The 20818-nt window shown below is 43.5% G+C and overlaps 1 protein-coding gene and 1 pseudogene across 1 annotated transcript in view; one reads left to right on the top strand and one right to left on the bottom strand.

Annotated features, from left to right (window-relative positions):
* LOC147664895 (uncharacterized) overlaps nucleotides 1-20818 on the top strand; it is a 119973-nt gene that overhangs the window by 96205 nt on the left and 2950 nt on the right.
* LOC147664896 (zinc finger BED domain-containing protein 4-like) lies at nucleotides 713-20601 on the bottom strand (annotated as a pseudogene).

The following is a 20818-nucleotide window of genomic DNA, read 5'->3' on the forward strand; positions in this document are numbered from 1 at the left end:
TTAGAGCTTCCCAGCAATGGCCCAAGACCCGGCAACCCACCCGCAAGAAAGCACAACACCCCCAAACAGCCAAAAAGCAAAAATGGGAAATCTCATGCTTACAATATTTTTCGGCCTTATGTCCAAACGCGCTGTGCAGCTATGCCATAACTCCCGTTTTCCACCATGGATTTCCTGAAAAGCAAATGCAATCAAAATTAGACTGTGCCAGCAGTGCTCCCAGACCCCGAAACCCACCCACAAACACCAGGAACCCCCCCAAAGAGCACCTCAAAGACAAGCAAGTCAGCAAAAACACAAAAAAGTTTTCGCCTCCGATTTGGTCCAAACCAGTTTTATCCGGTATTAGACCTTCCCAGCAATGGCCCCAGAGCTGTCAACTCAACCGCAAAGAAGTAGAACACCCCCACAAGTGCAGAGTCTTTCTTCATTGGGCGTAATCCAGCCCTCTGCTTTGAGGGAAATAGGAGTCTGGAGGAGGAGGATAGAGGAGCATGTTCTTGTGAACTTGTGAACCTGAGGAATGCAGACTGTGGCACCTTCAAATCAATAAGCAAATAAGTGAAGACAGTTCTGCTGATTGGCTTGTTTTTGTGATTAGGTGATTAAAGTTTTTATTTATATTGACTTTGCAAAACAAAAGAAAGACATACACACAGGAATAAAAGTGAATAAGGACGAAAAAGAAAGTTATTGATTCATTGGCTCATTTTCAGGGCTCGGTGTCAGGGAAGCAGAGTTCGTCCTCATACTCTGCGAATTCAGGCGGGGGTAGGTCACCTAACAGAGAAGAAATTCCCTCATCTAAGTTGGTGTCCTTCTCGTCTTCTTCCGGCGTGTATTCTTGTACTTTGTAATCTGGTGGTATGAGGTGCTGATTCATCTTGATCATTGTTAACCTCTCCACATTTTTGGGCGAGAGGCGGGTCCTTTTGCAAGTTACAATGCCGCCAGCAGCACTAAAAACACGTTCAGAAGACATGCTTGCGAGTGGGCAAGACAAGTAATTTATAGCCAGGTCGGTGAGCTCTGGCCACAATTCTCTTTTCCCATGCCAATACGCCAATGGGTCATCATCAACATAGACCTCTGTTGAGTCATTCAGATAGTCCTGCACCATCGACTCAAGGTTCTGCTGGGTTCCTCCACTTTGCTTACTTTTTGCTGGGCCCTTTTCAGAAGCAAACCCAAGCTGAGTTAGCCAATCGTCTTCTTCACACAATGTTACTGTTGTGTCTGGTGCAGATGATCCGGTTGCTGGTGTCTTTAACGGCTGAGAGGTCTCTTCTGCCACAGCCACAGGTGCAGAAGTGGATTCTTTAGACTGCCGATGGCCTGCTGATGCTGATGTACTGCCTTTTCCTTCAATTTGCTGCCGTTCTCTTTCAAACCTCATGGCTGACAGAGCTAGCCAACGTTTGTACTTTGAAACTTCTTCGTCACCAAAAGCAAACAATGCTCTGCCTGCCAGTGCCTTTTTGTAGCGTGGATACAGAATAGTAGCACAAATGTAATGCTGTTCTGTGTGGATCTTTTGAAGACGTTCATTGCAAAGTAGGTGCTGTAATAATTTCTCCGCCAAATCAAAAGCTTCTTGCTTTTCTTCATCTTTTCGAAACGTAGAAGACACAGCCTTCAGTTGGTGCTATAGCATGCTCAACAATGGGAAAGCTTTTCCCAAACTACAGTCCTCCCTGCTGACTGCACGCGTGAAGACCTCAAAAGGACGAAGCATGTCTGTCAGGCTTTTAACTAGCTCCCATTGCTCCGCATTGAACCTCAGGTCCTTCACAGCTGTACCCAGTGTAAGGAAATACTGATCGAGTACCGTATGCTGCTCATACAGACGCTCAAGCACGTAGAAGGTTGAGTTCCAACGTGTTGCCACCTCCTGGATGAGTGCTTTCACTGGCAGTCGACGTTCACATTCACGTTCCTTTTTTGGACAAACACTAAAGAAGTCCCAACTGCGGACTTAAAATATCTGTGGGGGCCGGAGGAGGCGATACTGGTGGTGGTCATGCTTCTAATGCCAGATGAAGGGGAGGATGTGTGTTGCCGAACTTTACTACGTTGTGCACTTGCACCACCACTAATTGAGGTCGAGGTGGATGGAGGTCCCTTCTGGCGAGAAAGAAATATGGAAGCGGTAGGTGGTGTACTAGTTAACTCCAATGATGGTGGTGTTTCCATTGCCTCCTCGTCGACAACATCATCACGCTCAGCAGCTTTTCGGGCTAGGGTCAAAATGTCTGTTTGCTGCATGCCCGCTGAGGCTGGAGTGACGTGTATGATGACTGCGTCGTCGTCGTGATAGTCTTCATCAGCAGGAGTATACGCCACTTCTTGTTGAGCGTCATCGCACTCCATAACTTTGAGACTTTCGGGGACCTTCCTTTTACGCTTAGCTAACTTTGTCAGATCATGGTGTGCCTCACTCTTAGACGGCAGTGGTTCCCAAGTTTGATCCATATCATCAGAAGGAGGTGGGCTTGAAGGATTTAGAAGACAATGAATGATCAGGAGTGACTTCCTCAAATGGTACCTCGGCTTAAATGTCGATTTCCTGATTTGCCCCTACTTCGGGAGGAACAACTATTGTGGTTGTGGGCACTTGTGCCCCTCCATGCACCTCTGCTTGCGCATCTCCTTGCGCTGCCTCTCCTTCCACATGTACTTGGGCTTGTACTTGCACATGTGGTTGTTGTTGTGGCTGTGGTTGTTCAACACTCGTCAGATGAGTTACAACAACCTGTGTTGATTGAGGGACATTGCTGCTACTTTCTTGCAATGAGCCAACATCACTGGTCGATGGTGATTGAAGAAGTAGACTGGCTGCCTCTGCAGCACTCAAGGGCTTGGACTTAAGTTGGCGTGGTGGTGGTGGCACTGAGCCCAATGGAGCGGGGGTGCTACTCCCAGCTTGGTCCCCAGCAGATCCCGCTGCTGCAGGCGTACTTTTTTTGTATTCCCAAAAAATGTGGCGGGCGGCACACCAGTCTCCTTGGTAACTTGCTTCTTCTGCTCCTTACTGGCAACTTTCTTGCTAGAGGAGCTACGGGGAACTTTTTTTGGGGCCATCTTCTTCTGAGGTCAGAACAGCAGGCCGCAGTTGCACGAGTTGCAGGGTTGTCTGTGGCCAGACATGACATCGCGTGACGTTATGCTGCACACACACACCGCTGCAGGACTTCTTCCTGGCACTGGTGGTTCTCTTGAGTCTTGTGCACCTAAAAGCAATGGAAGACAGAGGAACATCAGTTCAGTTATACAACCCAAAAAATCGAAAAACACACAGAAATCAGCACAATCCCATGCCATCCATGCTCTCCATGATGTTTAAATTCAAGACACCCCACAGAAAGACTAGGCCCATGCAACACTCACTACCCCTGGGCAAAAGGCCCCAATAGCAGCCAAAAAAATCGAAAAACACACAAAAATCAGCACAATCCCATGCCCTCCATGATGTTTAAATTCAAGACACCCCATAGAAAGACTAGGCCCATGAACCACTCACTACCCCTGGGCAAAAGGCCCCAATAGCAGTCAAACAAATAAAAAAACACACAGAAATCAGCACAATCCCATGCCCTCCATGATGTTTAAATTCAAGACACCCCACAGAAAGACTAGGCCCATGCACCACTCACTACCCCTGGGCATAATGGATGAAAGGTAGGCAAAATGGGTGCAGGCCTGAACACTGCCTGCATTCAAAATGGCCCCTTGCCTCCCAGCACATGGCCAGGGCCTGCCTGTACCAGCACTCAAAATGGCCCCCACCCACATGGCCTGTCCCCATGAACACCCCAAAAAATCGAAAAACACACAAAAATCAGCACAATCCCATGCCATCCATGCCCTCCATGATGTTTAAATTCAAGACACCCCACAGAAAGACTAGGCCCATGCACCACTCACTACCCCTGGGCATAATGGATGAAAGCTAGGCAAAATGGGTGCAGGCCTGAGAACACTGCCTGCATTCAAAATGGCCCCTTGCCTCCCAGCACATGGCCAGGGCCTGCCTGTACCAGCACTCAAAATGGCCCCCACCCACATGGCCTGTCCCCATGAACACCCCAAAAATTCGAAAAACACACAAAAATCAGCACAATCCCATGCCATCCATGCCCTCCTTGATGTTTACATTAAAGACACCCAACAGAAAGACTCAGTCCATGCACCACTGGGTACCCCTGGGCAAAAGGCCCCAACAGCAGCCCAAAAAATCGAAAAACACAGAAAAATCAGCACAATCCCATGCCATCCATGATGTTTACATTAAAGAGACCCCACAGAAAGACTCAGTCCATGCACCACTGACTACCCCTGGGCAAAAGGCCCCAACAACAGCCCAAAATTCGAAAATTCCAAAATTGTAGTTGCAGCAACTGTAATGCCCCAAACAAACTTACTTGTGAAATTTCTAATCCAAAAGTGATCCAAAGAAAGTCAAAAAGGCCTCAAATCCAAATATCCAGCAGCATCCACAAAAAGGAATCCTTCCAGGTCAAGATCCGAATGAAAGTGACCAGCACATGAAGAAAGCACTGGGAGGAGCCTGCTGGACAGGAACAGGAAGTTGGAGACTGTGGGGCACTTCCTTCTGAAAAAATGGACTCCTTGCAAAAAAAAGTGCAGGCAAATGTCAACCTGAGGAGTTATTCAGATAAAAATCATCATTTTCAACAGGTTTATGCTGCTTGCTGGTGGATTTCTTGTGCAGAATTGCTAATTTTGTAATTTCGCGAGTGCGAGATTGTTGCTGCCCGCCGCATCTACGTGTTCGCAATTGCGAACTCCCGCGATACGTGATCGCGGCGTACTAGGGATAATTTGAGAAACCCTGATAGATATCAAGATACTGATACACTTTCCTATCGTACCTTTCAGACTTCATCACAGAAATTTGAAAGAAGAGTTTGGTCAGAACAAAAGGAAGAACACGTGAAGTCCAAAGACGATCAACATTTTCAGAAAAATAAGAAAACTCAATTCATCAAAAAGAAGGTTGCAGGTCTAAAAATCAGACATGCAGAGAATCTTGAGGACACAACTCAAGAACGGGGAATGGGCTCAAACGATGTTGGACAGCGCAGCAGAAGTCACCATAGCTCGCAAGATCTTGAAGGATCATCTGGAGATAGTGGACTTGATTGAGTCTATCAAGTTGAAACTGCCGTTACCAGGGCTAGTGTCCCACACAAGTTATATGAAGTAACTGTCGTGCTCTCACCTTGTTGTCTCAGGAGTGTCACGGAGTCAGACGTTAGTTCCACAACTTCCCCCTATCACCAATCCACGCCAGACTAAAGACTGACACATATTCTGGTGATCTGGGGGAAAGAGGGAAAACAAAACAAGGTTAGATAGGGAAACAAGTATTCTTCTTTCTTCAAGGAGGTAAGGATGTCTGTACTTCAGGGAGTAGGTTCTCTGCACAAAGAAAAGAATAGACAATTAACATCCAACCCTACCTATATGATATTCTCTGGATTATATATATATATACCTTCTGTAATTAGTGTCTCTCCTCCTTCATAGATAACATGTGTTTACTCAATGAATACTTGATGTGAGGAAGTGAAACTTCTATAAAAGAGAATGTGAGAATTAAATCTAATCCTCTCTAGTAAAGGAGAATGGCTATACTGAAGTTAAATCACATGCTCACCATGTTAATAAAAATTAAAGAGTCCAAAGGTAATCAGGAATTCAATTAGCGTATCTTAATAATACTTGTCGTCAGTATACCAAGACTGCTCTTCTGAAAACTATACATCCATTATCTAAATCCCGAACTAAAGAGGGAAATAGTATCTCCAAGCTGTCTCGTTAAAAGTACTAAGTACAAAGTAACAGCCAAACCACTAGTAGTCCCAAAGAAAAATATCTCCTAACCTCGGAGCGAGCTTAGTGTAACAGAAAGGAATGTTCCCAGACTAATCAGAATAGGAACTCAAAGTTTAGCGCGTTCCTCGCGCTCTTATTCCTAAATGTGGAACGAGTCTAAGTTTAACAAGCAAAAAATCCCCAGAACTACTGGGAGAAATCAGGGCAAGACTGCTTTTAGGCAAAGCGCGGTACTCACGATACCGTCGTAATAGATCAAGCTTTAGCGCACTACACAACTCATTCGTCTCTCCTCGGACGCCACCACCATGACCCGGAAGTGGCAACAGGAACCTCTACGAACGCAAAGCGCTTCCGGAAAGTCGAGATTTTGCCAACCATTGCCGCTGTTGTCTGGCGCATGCGCATTTCCATCGATTTCGGAGTTTTGCCAACCACGTTTACGTGTGCAGGCATGACAGCAACACTCCGGATGGAGGGGGACATAACTAAAAAAATAAGAGCACTCTTTTGGGAGAAGCTCTCTCAGGGTTATGGCATTCTTCTAGCTGAACAAGACTGGCCACCTGAATTTGTCAGGGAGTGTCCACATGGCGAAGAAATAATTATGCCAGCCTTCTCCAACCATATTCCAATTCATAAAAAATATATATATGCCAGAAAATGGGAAGTGGCCCAGGCTCTAGCATTATACAAAAATCACGTAGGATGGGATGAGGATTCTCCTCACCATAAAATTCAATTGAAAAATCAACCAACTGCACAAAGGCAGTATCCAGTTAAGCAAGAAGCTAAAAAAATGGTCAGGGAGATCTTAGATCAACTTGAATACCAAGGGGTGATTTAAACATGCACCTCGTCAATGAACAATCCTTTGTTTCCTGTCTCCAAACCAGACAATACATATCGTCTAGTTTTGGATTACAGACATTTAAACTCTTGCTGTAAAACTTTTGCAGTATAAAATGCACACAGTGCAGCGCTAATGAATAACATTGTGTGTAAAAAATATAAAACCACATTAGATATTTGAAACGGTTTCTTCTGTCAAAACATTGCACCAGAAAGTAGGTATTTGACCGCTTTCTCAATTATGGGGACACAGCGTCACTTCTGTCGTCTTCCACAGGGATTCAAAAATAGTCCAGGGTTATTTTCAGTCAGAGTAACAGTTTTACTACAAACATATGATGACGAAGCTCTATCATATGTCAATGACATCTATCTTACAGACGATGACTTGGACAGGCAATTGAAAAGGGTGAACACCATAATATTGGGCTGCGCCTCTGAAGGCTACAAATTAAATTTCAAGACATTGAGAATTGCCCCCTTAAACCTCCTTTTTCTAGGATATGAGTTACCAAGTGAAGGCAAAAGCCTGGCAGCAAACTTTCTAGAGAAATGTGTGCTGCTCCAACCTCCAAAAACGCTGAAAAACTTACAGTCGATTCTAGGTTTCCTAAATTTCGGAAGAACTTACATTCTAAATAACGCAGAAAGGGTTAAACCTCTCTACGAATTAATCAAACCTGATTTTAAAACAATTAAGTGGACTAAAAAACACACAGAAATGTTGCATTCAGTCCAAATGGACATGTTGGCAATAACACACGTACAAACTCGCGTAAACGCACGCAACTTTGAAGGAGAAAAAGTACCAATAGCTTATAAATCAAATCTGTACACACAAGCAGAAATGAAATTCACTTCTACAGAAAATATTCTGACAGCGGTTCAAACTGCAGTAGCAAAAGAGAGAGCCCTCGCACAGGGTAAGCGCATAATGGTCGTTACTCCTGTACCTGCCTTAGAGGCAGTAACAAAGGCGAGCATTCCAAATGCTAAAGCCTTATATCCAAGATGGATACAATGGGTTAATTCTCTTGCTGCAACAGACGTTGAATACGTTTTTGACCCCTATTTAAAAACACGAGAATTTCTACAATATGAACAAGAATGCCCTCTGCCTACTGATATTCTGCCTCTAGAACAGTATGAATGTATCATTTATACTGACGGATCAGCACAGCCCGCTATTGGGGGCAAACAAGCTTATAGTGCTGCATGCACCATCATTAAAGGTCGCTGGCGAGATGGCAAATTCCGACCTATGGACACTAAAACTCAATCTCTTGGAGATTGTACAGCTCAGCTAGCTGACCTACAAGCATTCAAGATGTTGCTTGAAAATACTGATCGCGAATTCCCCACACTCATAGTGTGCAATTTCTATTACTGCGTCCAATCTTACAATGAATACTTGCAGAACTGGGTTCAAAACGGTTTCAAAGATGCAAAAGGTGGCACAATTAAGCATGAGTTGGTTTGGGAACAGGTAGTTCAGTTACGACAAGAACTACAAAAGACTCACGTGATACATACACTGAGTCATCAACGTGATGTTGTTCACGTTGCAGGGAATTCATTAGCTGATGAAGCCGTGAAGGCAGCTGTGCATACGGCTTCCGTAGCTGCAATCACTTGTTCAAAAACTAAAATAGACTGCAAAATAATGCTAGCTGTCAATGCCAAAAGCAAAGGCAATGGTGCAGTGTTACCTCAAAACTATCCACTCCAATACTCATACATAATTGATGCAAACTCCGTTCCTTTTGCTTGAATTCCTGGAGTGGGGGATAGAGTAATTCCAAACAAGAAACGTAGAGTAGCTTTTATTTATTTATTTTATTTTTAAGGTTTTATATAGCGCGAACAAGACTCTTGCGAGTATCAGAGTGCTTTACATGACAAGTAGAAATATATACAGCATATATTACGATATAGTGAACCACAAAATAAGTAAGTAATACATACATCTAGATCAAGAGAAGGCAGTGCGAGGCTAGTGCAAAACAGCAAAGATAAACAGGACGAATATAAGCGAAGAGAAGCAAGTAATATAGTATAGTGAATAGAACATAGAGTTCACATGGATTGAGCCATGAGGATAGCTTTCACTTCTCTTTTGAAGGAAGCAGAGGAAGGGTTCATTCTAGTTTCACTGGGCAGAGCGTTCCATATCCTTGAAGCCATACCGGAAAAGGACCGGTTATACGTTTTTTTCTTGGCAAATCGTTGAGGTTGTATGAGAAGAGTCTTGGCACTCCTGGAAGCTCTGCTGCCCGCTGAGAGCACCAGTTTCTGAGCTAGGTATTGTGGGGCATTGTGGTAGAGAGCCTTGTGTGTCATACAAGTGATTTTTAAATGAATTCTGGCTTCAAACGGTAGCCAGTTTAGGACTCTCAGGTCTGGGGATATGTGGGCGTTTCTCTCTGAACCTGTGATGAGTCTCGCAGCAGAGTTGATCATGGCTCTTAGCGGGGCTGTCGGTGAACTTGGGAGTCCGTATAAGGTTACTGCTCCATATTCCAAGCGGGGGATAACTAAGGCTTGAACTCCTGTTTTGAAATCGAAGGCGGGCAGATAGGGCTTTAGTTTTCACTGGGTCTTTAGGTGGAAGTTGGCTCCCTTTGTTAAGGCACTGATGTGTTTCAGCATCTTGAGGTTATTGACCAGCGTTACCACTAGAGATTTTGCTGAGTCGACTATGAGCTGTTAGGTGCTCCATCCAGTCTGTGATAGTTTGAGTTTTTTTGGGGGAGCGATTATAAGGAATTCTGTTTTGAGGGAGTTAAGTTTCAACTGGTTTTCGGACAGCCAGATTTGGGTTTTTTGTAGTGTGGAGTTGAGTGATTTGATGTCTTCCAGAGAGTGAATTTTGATGTAAATTTGGGTTCGTCAGCATTCATGTGGAAATGTATCTTGGAGAGGCTTGAGAAGATCAGTGAGGGGTTCCATGAAAAGGTTGAATAGGGTGGGAGAGAGGGAGGAGCCTTGAGCAACTCCCAGAGTGATAGACGAGGGGAAGGACAGGGATTGGTTGACCTTGAATCTTTGGGATCTGTTTTGGAGGAAAAAGACGAACCAGTTAAATACACTTCCAGACAAACCCATTCTGTGTTTCAAGAGATTCAGCAGGTTGTCGTGTTACACAAAGCACATTTGGGAGAGGGTCTGATACATCAGGGGATCTTTGAATCTATACTAGAATTAAAAGAGAAGTACTGGTGGCCAGGGATGAATGGTCATATTCACACGTTTGTAATTAACTGCCAAAACTGCAACAGAGATCGCAGCAGAGATCGCCGCCAGATACCTGACTACAGTGTAGCCAGTCCAGTACAGACACCATTGTTAGACAGCATTAGACTATCTACATGCAGACTTCCCAATGGGCAAATGCGGTCCCACAACTATTAGGACAGATTCATTTGGATGTGGTTTCAGCGCTCGGCTGACACTCAATCTGTTATGAAAGATTTGCGAGTCTTTATTGGCACATACGCAGTCGGCACGCTACATTCTGACCAGGGTTCTGCCTTTAGCTCAAAAGTTTACAAGGAGGCCATGGCCAATCTGGGCGTTGCATTGCTGTATTCTAGTCCATTCCACCCTGAGGGAATTTTGGTAGTGGAAAGAAAAAACCGGGACATAAAGCAATCTATAACAGCTAGGGTATTAGGCTAGGGTGACGGTGGGTCAAACATCTAATAGGTGTCCGACGTAGTCTTAACAATCTGTCAAGAAGTTCTCTAGGGGGAATCACTCCATATGAAATCCCTTTTGGAACTAGAATGATTGTTGAGGACGTCGATTGTCACACTTCAGTGGTAGAACAAAAACCCTTTAATATCAAAGATCGTTTAGCGGTTTTGCAGGACTTAAATGAAATAAGGAAAAGCCAAAGCAACGTGTTACTGAAGCCAACGGCCACTGAAGAGAAACCACCCATCCCAGTAAGGCTGGCTTGGATTCCAAAGATTGGGGATCTAGTCAGAGGAAAAATCACAGACAAGAAGGAATTTGGGCCTTCTTACAGACAACCAGTACCTGTCCTAGCAGTCCACGGATCAAGAACAGTTTTACTAACGCCCCTTGCTGTTAAAAAGGAGAACAGGTTTGTGTCCATCAACCTGGGCAAACCACATCATGTGGCCGATCATAAGTAGTAGGCCATGTGGACTCCAAAGATGTAGCAGATGCCCGAATCTGGCCACTATCCAAGAGGTTCAAACTGAGAGACTCATCACCTTTGAGTAATCTGCAGAGCGAAAAAAATGACTATGCAATAAAGCAATGGAACTTTTACCTCTTGAGACCCAAATAACAGTTTGTCAAGAAACACCTGTCTACAATGAAATAGCATCTGACTATACAAATATGACAAGTGAGCAAGGGGTTCCAGCAATTTCCACGAATACTGATGCAATTCCGACAATTGACAGAACTGCCTCTGGCTATTTCATTAACTTTGATACGTTTTCCGACGTTCCCAGTGAACCTGAAACAACGCCAGTAAAGAGAACTTTTAAAGAACGAGCAACAGACCTTTTGCATCAATAGGAAAAGACTTATCTGGTTTCACCATGGATTGAACTTTGGATTGTGTTGGGTGTACTGTTTCTTCTACTTTGTTTGACTCTTGTATTTACCTTGGGAATAGTAATAACTGGAAGATATGTTAAAAAGTACACAGTAAGTAAGAACATCCACTTACTCCTCAAACCACACAAATCATCTCATCGTGAACAAAGAGACTTGTCATTAGTGATCATCACAGCCGTTCCTATACCAGGTGGAATAGCTTGGGACAGAACTGATTATGACATGCTTGGTCCTGCAGAGCTGTTGAAGATTCTACACCAATTCAAGGTTTCCTTGAGTGACTTTGTTTCATCTAATACCTTTTCTGATGATTGGGACTTTGAGACTGTTAATAGTATGATGTCAGACTTTGAAATGTCTGCAAAATTTACGAATCATGAATACTTAGAAGGTTCATCGGATTACAAACAAATGTATTGTAATAATCACTCTGGTCATCATTTCTTACATAAATCTGCAAATCCTAGAAGTGTATTAACTTATAACCAATGGGAACATTGTCCTATGCCACCAAAGAGTAGCTCAAAGACATTTTATAACAAATGTCCGTACTTTTCAGGTTTTAAAGTTTCAAATCCAGAAACATTTTACTTTAAAAATGTTAATAAGACAGGAATGAAAAGTATGCTGACTAATACTCAGCAAATAATGTTTTGAATGACACTGTTCAACAGACATATTGTCTTGGGGTAGCCAAAATAAAAGATTTAAACAATCCGTCCATACCTACACCGACACCTGATAGTAATTAGTAAAAACACTACAGAAGGGGGGGTCGACGTACAAACTATTTGTCTTCAAAACAGAACAGATCCTACTTGGAAAAAAATGGTTAATCTGGCCCACAGACACAAACAACTATCAAGATAGATTCCTGAAAAAGACACAAGGGTTCACATTCACTAGGCCAGATCCAAGATATATCCAGAGACAACATCCAGGGATAGTAACATCATACAGTGTGGGGAAACTGCGCCTTGAGTGGCTACAGAAATCTACACTAAAGGAAGTAAAACAACACTTATCTTTACTTAAAGATGGCGTTGAAATAAGGGACTTCTTACAAGGACCTACTAAACTGCATCATAAACATTTCATATACGCCGGTATCTATGCTGCCTATAATGTAGCATGGAAGATTACGCAAGCAGAGACAGCAGAACGTATATGAGAAATTGATCGTATTATCTCAGAGAAATTTCTCTCTGTAGTTGACAATGGGTTAATGAGTCTGTCATCCAGTTTATATTCTTTGGACTGCATACTATCCTTTGCCATAGACATAATGGAACAGGACTTGGTCATGTTGCAACATGGTCAATCACAATTGTGTTCTATCATGCTTTTGGGCTGGACATTGCAAAACCTTCGTTCAGGCTATATGCCTTGGAGTCTAATCAACACCACGTCATTGTTTTCTGAATTTGACCTTACAGATAAATAAATCACACTGGCACAGAGGGGAGCAGAGTATACGGTGCTGAGCATTGAAAAACTGGAAAGATTGCCATTAACTGTTTCTGAGAAACCAGCGACAGAATGGATAAAACATGGTACAATCACTCTGCCTATGACGATTTTCCATTTTCAGTATTGCTTAAAACATATACCAGCAGGCCTATATGTAAGGTTGAGTAAAGAATACATCAAGACATCCTGGGATTTACCTTATACACACAGATGTTAGAGTGGGGGGAAAGTAGTGTTTCTTAGTGATACAAATTGGGAAAATGCATTAAGCGGTTCACTCATGTGTCGGGATATTAATTTACACAGGGCCTGCGATGGTTCCACAAATAACTTATCCTGCCTCCTGCAAGGTTCACCAGCTGCGGTGATTGATCCAATTTTTAAGCAACTGTCTAATGGAAGTTATATTGTGTTGAATGATCACAGCTGCTGTGGCATGTTGCCAGGAATAGCCTATCTCGTAACTGTGTCAGTCAGGGTCACTTGCTGTATGGAAGTATTGTTTCCTAAAACAAAGACAGACGGGGAGTCGCCATTATGGCCTTCACTGAACATCTCTTCTAAACGAATTGATACTTTAAGCAGACTGAAAGGCATTCTTTTACAGAAAACGGTGCCACTGACCTCTGCCAAAAAGATGTATAATCTGCAAGTTGCAAGGACTTCTGCAGAGATACATGCCCTTTTAACAACGAACTGCCCTAAACATTTCTCGGAAATGTTAGGTCATATCTTAAACATGTCTGATATGAGTGGTATTGTACATGTATTTAAGACCGTTTTTTCGGGACTGTTAGCACCTTTTCAAGCAGTCCTAGGTATATTTCCAAACTTCGTGCACTCGGTGTTTGGCAGACTGCCTCTCGTTTTGGGGCTCGCAGCAGGGATACTATTTTTGCTCCTTCTGCTCCGATATGGCAAGCCAACTCACCAACGACGCCCAGATCACCTTGGAGAACACTCTTCTGGCGATGAGGTGTCATGAGCGCATAATCTAAATTTTGAGATTAACTTGTTTAAGAGAATTGAATACCACATGGTTTCTAGCATTCTAGCATTCAGACCAATATGGCAAGATTGCATCTAACCTGTTCTATGATGCCTGCTATGTGGAGAGGAATGCGTGCTAGACATCTGTCTGACACTCCCATCAGTCAGGCCAATGGAAGTTGATACTTTGCTTGGACCAGTAACGGCTCATGTACTGTGTTGTCTCCAGCGGCTACCAATCCTGATGACGGCATTCATTGAGATCTCACAGATGCAACATGCTAATGGTGAGGTACGAGGAACAACAGACGCACATCTACTTTGAAAATTGCTGACGGTGATGGTTCACATCTATGTGCGGTAATCCAACTTTCACCTACGATGGTAGACAAATTCTTTACAGACTTAGAAGACTTGATGTTTTCTCCAAGCCCTAACACTGACTTTTGATTTGGCACGCAGTGTTCTGAGAGACTCTGAATTCGACCTTCATTTTTCAAACAAAGTTCTAACTTTGGGACTCTATTTTTCCTATGATTAATTTTTGGTTTTCCAAATTCATATTTTTTAAATTTTGGGCACCAAGTAATCTGCTTAAAGTAGAACTATTCATAGAGAACTAGATTTCTTTGATAGACTTCCAAGAGACAATAATTGACCTTGTCCTCATACAAACAGTTCATATAACCTGCTCGACTTTTTTTCTGTATTGAAGAGCCATTTCATAAATGTATATTCGTGATTCATTCGGATAGCATTTTCAAATGTCAAAAATATATGCTTTTGAATGAAACATTGCTTTGAAATGCATACAGCACAAATGCTCTTTTTCATGTACAGCCAATGCATTTTTATGTATTTTGAGTGGGTTTTAACGCATCATGTTTAGATATGTTTTTATGTGATTATAACTTAGTAATGTCATACATAATAAAGTGGAGTGGGTGTTGTGTGACGTTTTAGGCTCCAAGTGAATTTTCCTGATTCATGCACTTATATAGGTACAAGTCACATTGCCCTTATATAGGCATAGAAATCAAGTCCTTATTTAGACATACCCCATGCAGACCAAATACATTCATGGCTACTTCTACCCATACCAAACATCACAACGATTTCTTCAAAAATTGGCTTAAGCAGTTAGGGAACTTCCCCTTTTCGAATATTGATTTGTTCAAGAACTCATGTACTTTGCAAAGAACAACTATTCCCTAGGGGTTCTTTCCTGACGTTAATATGCCCAACTTATGTCAAACTATGGCATTCCTAGACACCTTCAAGGTGTAAATATACCTCCACTTGCTCTAGCGAGACACAGTGGTTCGGAGCAGTTTGACTATCTACTTGCCCGACGGAGCTCGCTACAGCAAGTGCCGACGGAGGCCGACCCTCCAGCTGACGCACTGATCAGGAAGCTATCTCTTCTCCTGCCGAGAATCCAGCTCCAGTGTTTCCAAGCTCCCCTTGCGGGGTGTAGGGAAATCGATCCCCGAGACAGAGATACCAGACCTCCTTCATTTTAACTAAGGTATGGAGCTGATTAGAACCTAGAGAAATCTTGGATAGATTCTTGGCAAAGAAAACGAAACCTATGCTACACAATACTTACTTCTTCCCTCGTACTAGACTTAGGATAGGTACATCGAAGTAGGCGTATTTGAGAAGCACCAGTTGAGTATTTTAGCCTGTGTATTTATGTATGTATTTTTAAATGGCTTCGAAACCATACAATGCTCTTACAGTATTATTTTATAATACTATTCTCACTGTACGCATTATACTTTGCAGTCTGCTTAACATTATTAGCAGTTCACTTCTCTTGTATGAGAAAGAAGACTGTTCAAAAAACCTTTTTATTGAAAATGCCCGTCTTTCTATTTCTCTACAAACTCTGTTGAAACGAAGCATGCACGATTGACTGAATGAAATATGTATCTTTTGTTTCCGCCACTCTAGAGATATGTTTCTTATTCTTAGAAAACAAAGTTGTCATGTTTATGCGGTTGTCAGAAATGAATCCCTTCTTGTGAATTCGAGAAAGTTTCTAGTGACCTCTGAGCTAGCTGGCACTCAGTATTAAGTTTAGTATATTCGATAGAGACCTAGTCGACCTCAGTCCTATGTCTATTGTATAGGATATATTATTCCAATGCACAGTGCCTATAGTGAATATAGGAACTACGCTACAGCAGTAGCAATCTACTTCCCATTTATGAAGCAACAGACAGCACAGCATGTCTGCCAGAGATGTTGTAGGGTCAGAAACAGTACATAGGTAAGTAGGTATGATGGAAAACTAACTGATGAGTAAGATTTTAAATGAAGGAGCTGCTGTGATAGCCGGCAAAACATCCATGTCAAAACATCAGCAGTAGGACAATGGGTCATGGAATGATAATGGTAGATTTATATACACGTCTGTGCAGTGCGTGTCACTTAATGTTCTTTTCTCCCACTCTCATGAGATGGTTTTACAAGGCAACTCTGAGCTCACTGGGTGTGGAGCTTCCACGAATCCCAGAGACAGGCCGTTCCAAAGACGGTAACAGAGAAGGTTGAAAGATCTGAGTTTTGATCCTGGCAGATTGACTGGTGATCCCTGAGGGGGTGTAGTTGGTCTGTGTGTGTTGCCACGGCTGTCCAGTGGGTGTAAGAAAATGTCAGCAATGTGTGGAGGACCCTCTTTTGGGTGAGAACCACCCAGCTTCATGCACTACGGACTAGAGGGTTTGGGTCTGCGCAGGATACGTTACATTCTGATAGCAAAATGGAGGACCTTGTCCATAGCGGATAGATGTTACCAAGGATTAACATCTTCAGTTACGACAGATAGAGAAAGTCCATTTACGTTGAGGTGCTTGAAAAGCTTTCTGCACTCTGCTGGTGCAGGCAGGATGTTTATTCTCTAGTTGGAATTTGCCAGGGGATGTTCATATACAGTGGGTGAATCAAACCTTGGAGCAGCACTGGTAGCGTTGACTCTTGGAGTCTTGTAGTGTGTGCTGGATGCGGCAGAACTGTCTCAATGCTCTACGGAGCTCAGAAAATCCAGACTCTCCTTCATCTCAGAGATCGACCTCTGTGGCTTGACCAGTTGAACTGCAATAAAGAAGATGACCTGGACCAGTTCTACCTCTCCTGACCTTTGAACTACTCATTAAGGAACGAAGCCCTGCCTGGAAGGAAGATCTGCACAAGGCACAGCTGACATAAGTCCCACCTGGAAGGAAGATCTGCACAAGGCACAGCTGACAGAAGTCCACCCTGGAAGGAAGATCTGCACATTGCACAGCTGTCAGAAGCCCTGCCTGGAAGGAAGATCTGCACAGGGTGTAGCTGACAGAAGTCCCTGCCTGGAAGGAAGATCTGCACAAGGCACAGCTGACAGAAGCCCCCGTCTGGAAGGAAAATCTGTAAAAGGTGCAGCTGATAGAAGCCCCCGCCTGGAATGAAGGTCTGCACAGGGCACAGCTGACAGAAGTCCTGCCTGGAAGAAAGATTTTCACAAGGGACAGCTGACTGACGTCCTGTCTAGAAGCAAGATCTGCACAGGGCACATCTGACAGAAGTCCTGTCTAGAAAGGAAGATCTGCACAAGGCACAGTTGACAGAAGCCCCCGCCTGGAAGGAAGATCTGCACAGGGCACAGCTGGCAGAGGTCCCGCCTTGAAGGAAGATCCGCCCAAGGTAGAGCTGACAGAGGTCCTGCCTGGAAGAAAGAACCGCTCAAGGCGCAGCTGACAGAAGTCCTGCCTGGAAGGAAGATCTGCACAGGGCACCGCTGATAGAAGTCCAGCCTGGAATGAAGATCTGCACAGGGCACAGAAGAGAGAACACCTGTCAAGAAAGGAAGATCCGTACAAGGCGCAGCTGACGGATTTCCTGCCTGGAAGGAAGATCTGCACAGGGCACAGTTGACGGAAGGTCTGCCTGGTGGTGACCTCAAAGTAGTGAGAGACCCACAAACCACAAGATCCTTGAAGCCCAGCTAGCCAGACTGTACGCAATGTACACCAGAGGCCTGATTTAGATTTCAGTGGATTGTTTATTCCATCACAAATGTGACAGGTATCCTGCCCGACCCATTAAAAATGCATTACATCCTGTGGCAATTATAATAAGGCAGACAGGATATCTGTCACGCTTTGATAATGCCTTGGTCTAGTTTGCAAAGTTTTACTCAGCGGAACTCCACAAAGTGCCAGGGAAACTCCACCGCATTCTGCAGACTTCTGCTAGTGGCAGAGTTTGTTAAATTGCACTGCTCTCACAGATTTTTAATGCCAGGAGTTTAACCCCCACTGTAAAATCAGCAAGAACAGCACTACGCGTCGTTTCAGAGGGCGATGCTGCTTTCTGCCGCTCTAATTGATATTCTAATCGAAAGGCAGCTTCATCAACGAGAATGGCAGATTTTAACACTTGAGTGGTCGCGACCTGCCGTGACCTCCCGCAATGAGAAATCACGCCAGGAGGAGGTCTATCGTGTTATATTTTTTTACAAGCGCTCACCACCTTACCGGTGGCGAACCGCTTGAGAAAATAATTCTGTTCTGCATGGAGTTTTTTGGACCAACTCCGCACTCTTGGGCAAAACTTTGCGAGGTCTGCCGGCAGAGCTGAATTCTTCACCCACCCCTAGTCTTGAGGCAATAATCTGTTGGACAAACTCCTAACTAGGCCCTTTGTCTGCAATAAGTGCTGTAGAAGAAGTGAAATCCATGGCCTTGTGAGTATGAGGCAGTTATCTGACTTCTGATGAACCCCACAGAGTGAGTGTGCAGCCAGAGAGCAGTAGGGGGGCCGAAGGACAGGAAATTAGGTAAACTTGAATATGAGAAATATGGAAAGGTATAAATGCAGCATCACCTGTGGATAACTGACACCTCCTCCCGCTCTTCCAAATGCCCATCCGGTCACAAATGGCATCCTGGGCCCCAAAAGGACAACATCATGCCAGATGCCATGTAATGTTGGAAAAGGGGGTAAAAAGAGTAATATGCACACATCTGCTGTGGTGATATGTCAGGTAAATTATTGGTTGTGATGGATTCTCTACAAGTAGTAAATGACTGATATCGTTGAATATTAAAGTATATGACTCAACATTTGTTTGCCATATCAGAGCTTATAATGTAAAGGACGGGCCTTACAGTGAACCCCTCGCTCTGTTTTACACAAAAGAAGGAGCTGCATCTTACAGAACTTTATCTAACTTAGGAAGAACTAAAGACTTGCTTTTTAAAAATGTCTTTCAGGGCCAGAAACGGGTGCTGTAAGCTACACTAGTTTCAGGGAGATGGACAGATGTTATGGCGATAGGAAACACCCCTCAACTCACAATAATGTTCCAATCTTCCAGGTTAGTAGAAACCAGAAATGCTTGAACCAAGGGAGCTGTTGAAAGTGTCAAAGGTGACTTATGAACAGCGAGGTAAAGACAGGAGTTGGTATTTGAGATGATCTTAAGTAAATCGGAAATGAGAAAAAGTGTGTAAATGGAGTTACTTTTGTTGTATACTTCGTAAAGAGTTACTGGAAATTTTACAGCCCAGCCTGATCCATCTCTTTTTCTATACTCTACTGTTGTTTAAATGAAATCTTGACCATATGCGTCTATCTTAAGCTATACCTCAAGCACTTGGGTGCTACGTGAGCGCCCTTACTTTGCTCAGTTACTCTGTAAACATTGGTAAATCACCTCTTTTCCAGACATTAATAAAATGTCACCTGATCAACAGAACATTTAGTTAAATATCTGTGTATGATGAAATATTCCTTGCAAAGTTTCAAAAGCGATAAAGAAGAAGGGGGAGCTTTACTAAGATTTTGCACTGTGTTTGCGTCACAAAAGAGGCACAAAATGGCGCAAAATCTTATTTTCCTAATTTACTTTCCAGCGCTAAACTTGTTTAGCACTGGAAATAACGTTAAAGTAATGTAAGACTGCGCATAGCATTGTTTGGCATTACTTTGTGCCATCGGGGCCTGCCAAGGTTGGTGCATGGGTGTTCTCGTGCAACCACAAAACTAGGTGCAAGGAAGGAGAAATGCTTTTATTTCTTCTTCCTTTTCTGACTTTGCATGTGTGCTGCACTGTGCAACACGTATGCAAAATGGTAAAAGCTTTCCCTCGTGTCGAGGCATAGTAATGTGTACAGGAAGGGTGTCCTTCCTGTACAAAACCCATGCTGGACTCACAGACTCACACACCCTAGTGCTCTGGTGCTAAGGTGTGTGCATGGCGCAGGCCCTCTGTAATCAGTGCTGGCGCAAGGGAAAGGAAAGGAGAGAGCCATATCTCTGAAAATATGGTGCTCTCCTGTTCCCTTCCTGTCGCGCCACGCAGCGTAGCCTAGCGGGGGAGGGCTGCGCTGCATTGTGTGGAGTGTCTTTTACAACTAGTTAAACATTGTGAATTCTCATTCCATTATGTTTCCATTTAGTAATTTTAAATATCTTTACATCCAACAGAAAACAAGCCTTGAATGTGTGAAATGACCATCAAAAATGAAGCGAAGGCTGTAACTCTTCAATAATAGCAGAAATAATGAGGTCCAGTATTCAGGAAAACATCAGCGCAGTCGGGGACAGAGGAACCTGCACAAAAACTGACAGATCCTGGATGAAGCATCAAGGGCAGTTCAGTGATTGTAAGAGTCTGAGCTTTGCACCTCCACGCCACAAGACGAAGAAATGACCTTACTAAAATTAAGGCAACAACAATATTAAACCGCCTCCTGTATAAACAAGTGTCCAACACCAGCTTTGATCATGGGAGCGGTATGATGTGATTACCGCAGTGCTCTGTTTTCTAAGATGATTATAAGCCATCATTCCGTGCTCTAGGTGAATTCTAAACTCTTTCTGGCCGAACCACAGTAACCAGAGAAGAGCACAACAGAACGGAGCCAGACAACTGACAAGTAAAGGAAAGAGGAGTTCTTATATCTACAATACAACAGACTATCCCGATTTGCACCGGCCAGAAGGAAGATACATCTTTACCCGCATGCGTGCATTGCCATAATCCAATCTAAAGGCACAATCG

Source organism: Lissotriton vulgaris, unplaced genomic scaffold (genome assembly GCF_964263255.1).
Source record: "Lissotriton vulgaris unplaced genomic scaffold, aLisVul1.2 SCAFFOLD_680, whole genome shotgun sequence".
In the NCBI taxonomy this organism is placed as follows: Eukaryota; Metazoa; Chordata; class Amphibia; order Caudata; family Salamandridae; genus Lissotriton; species Lissotriton vulgaris.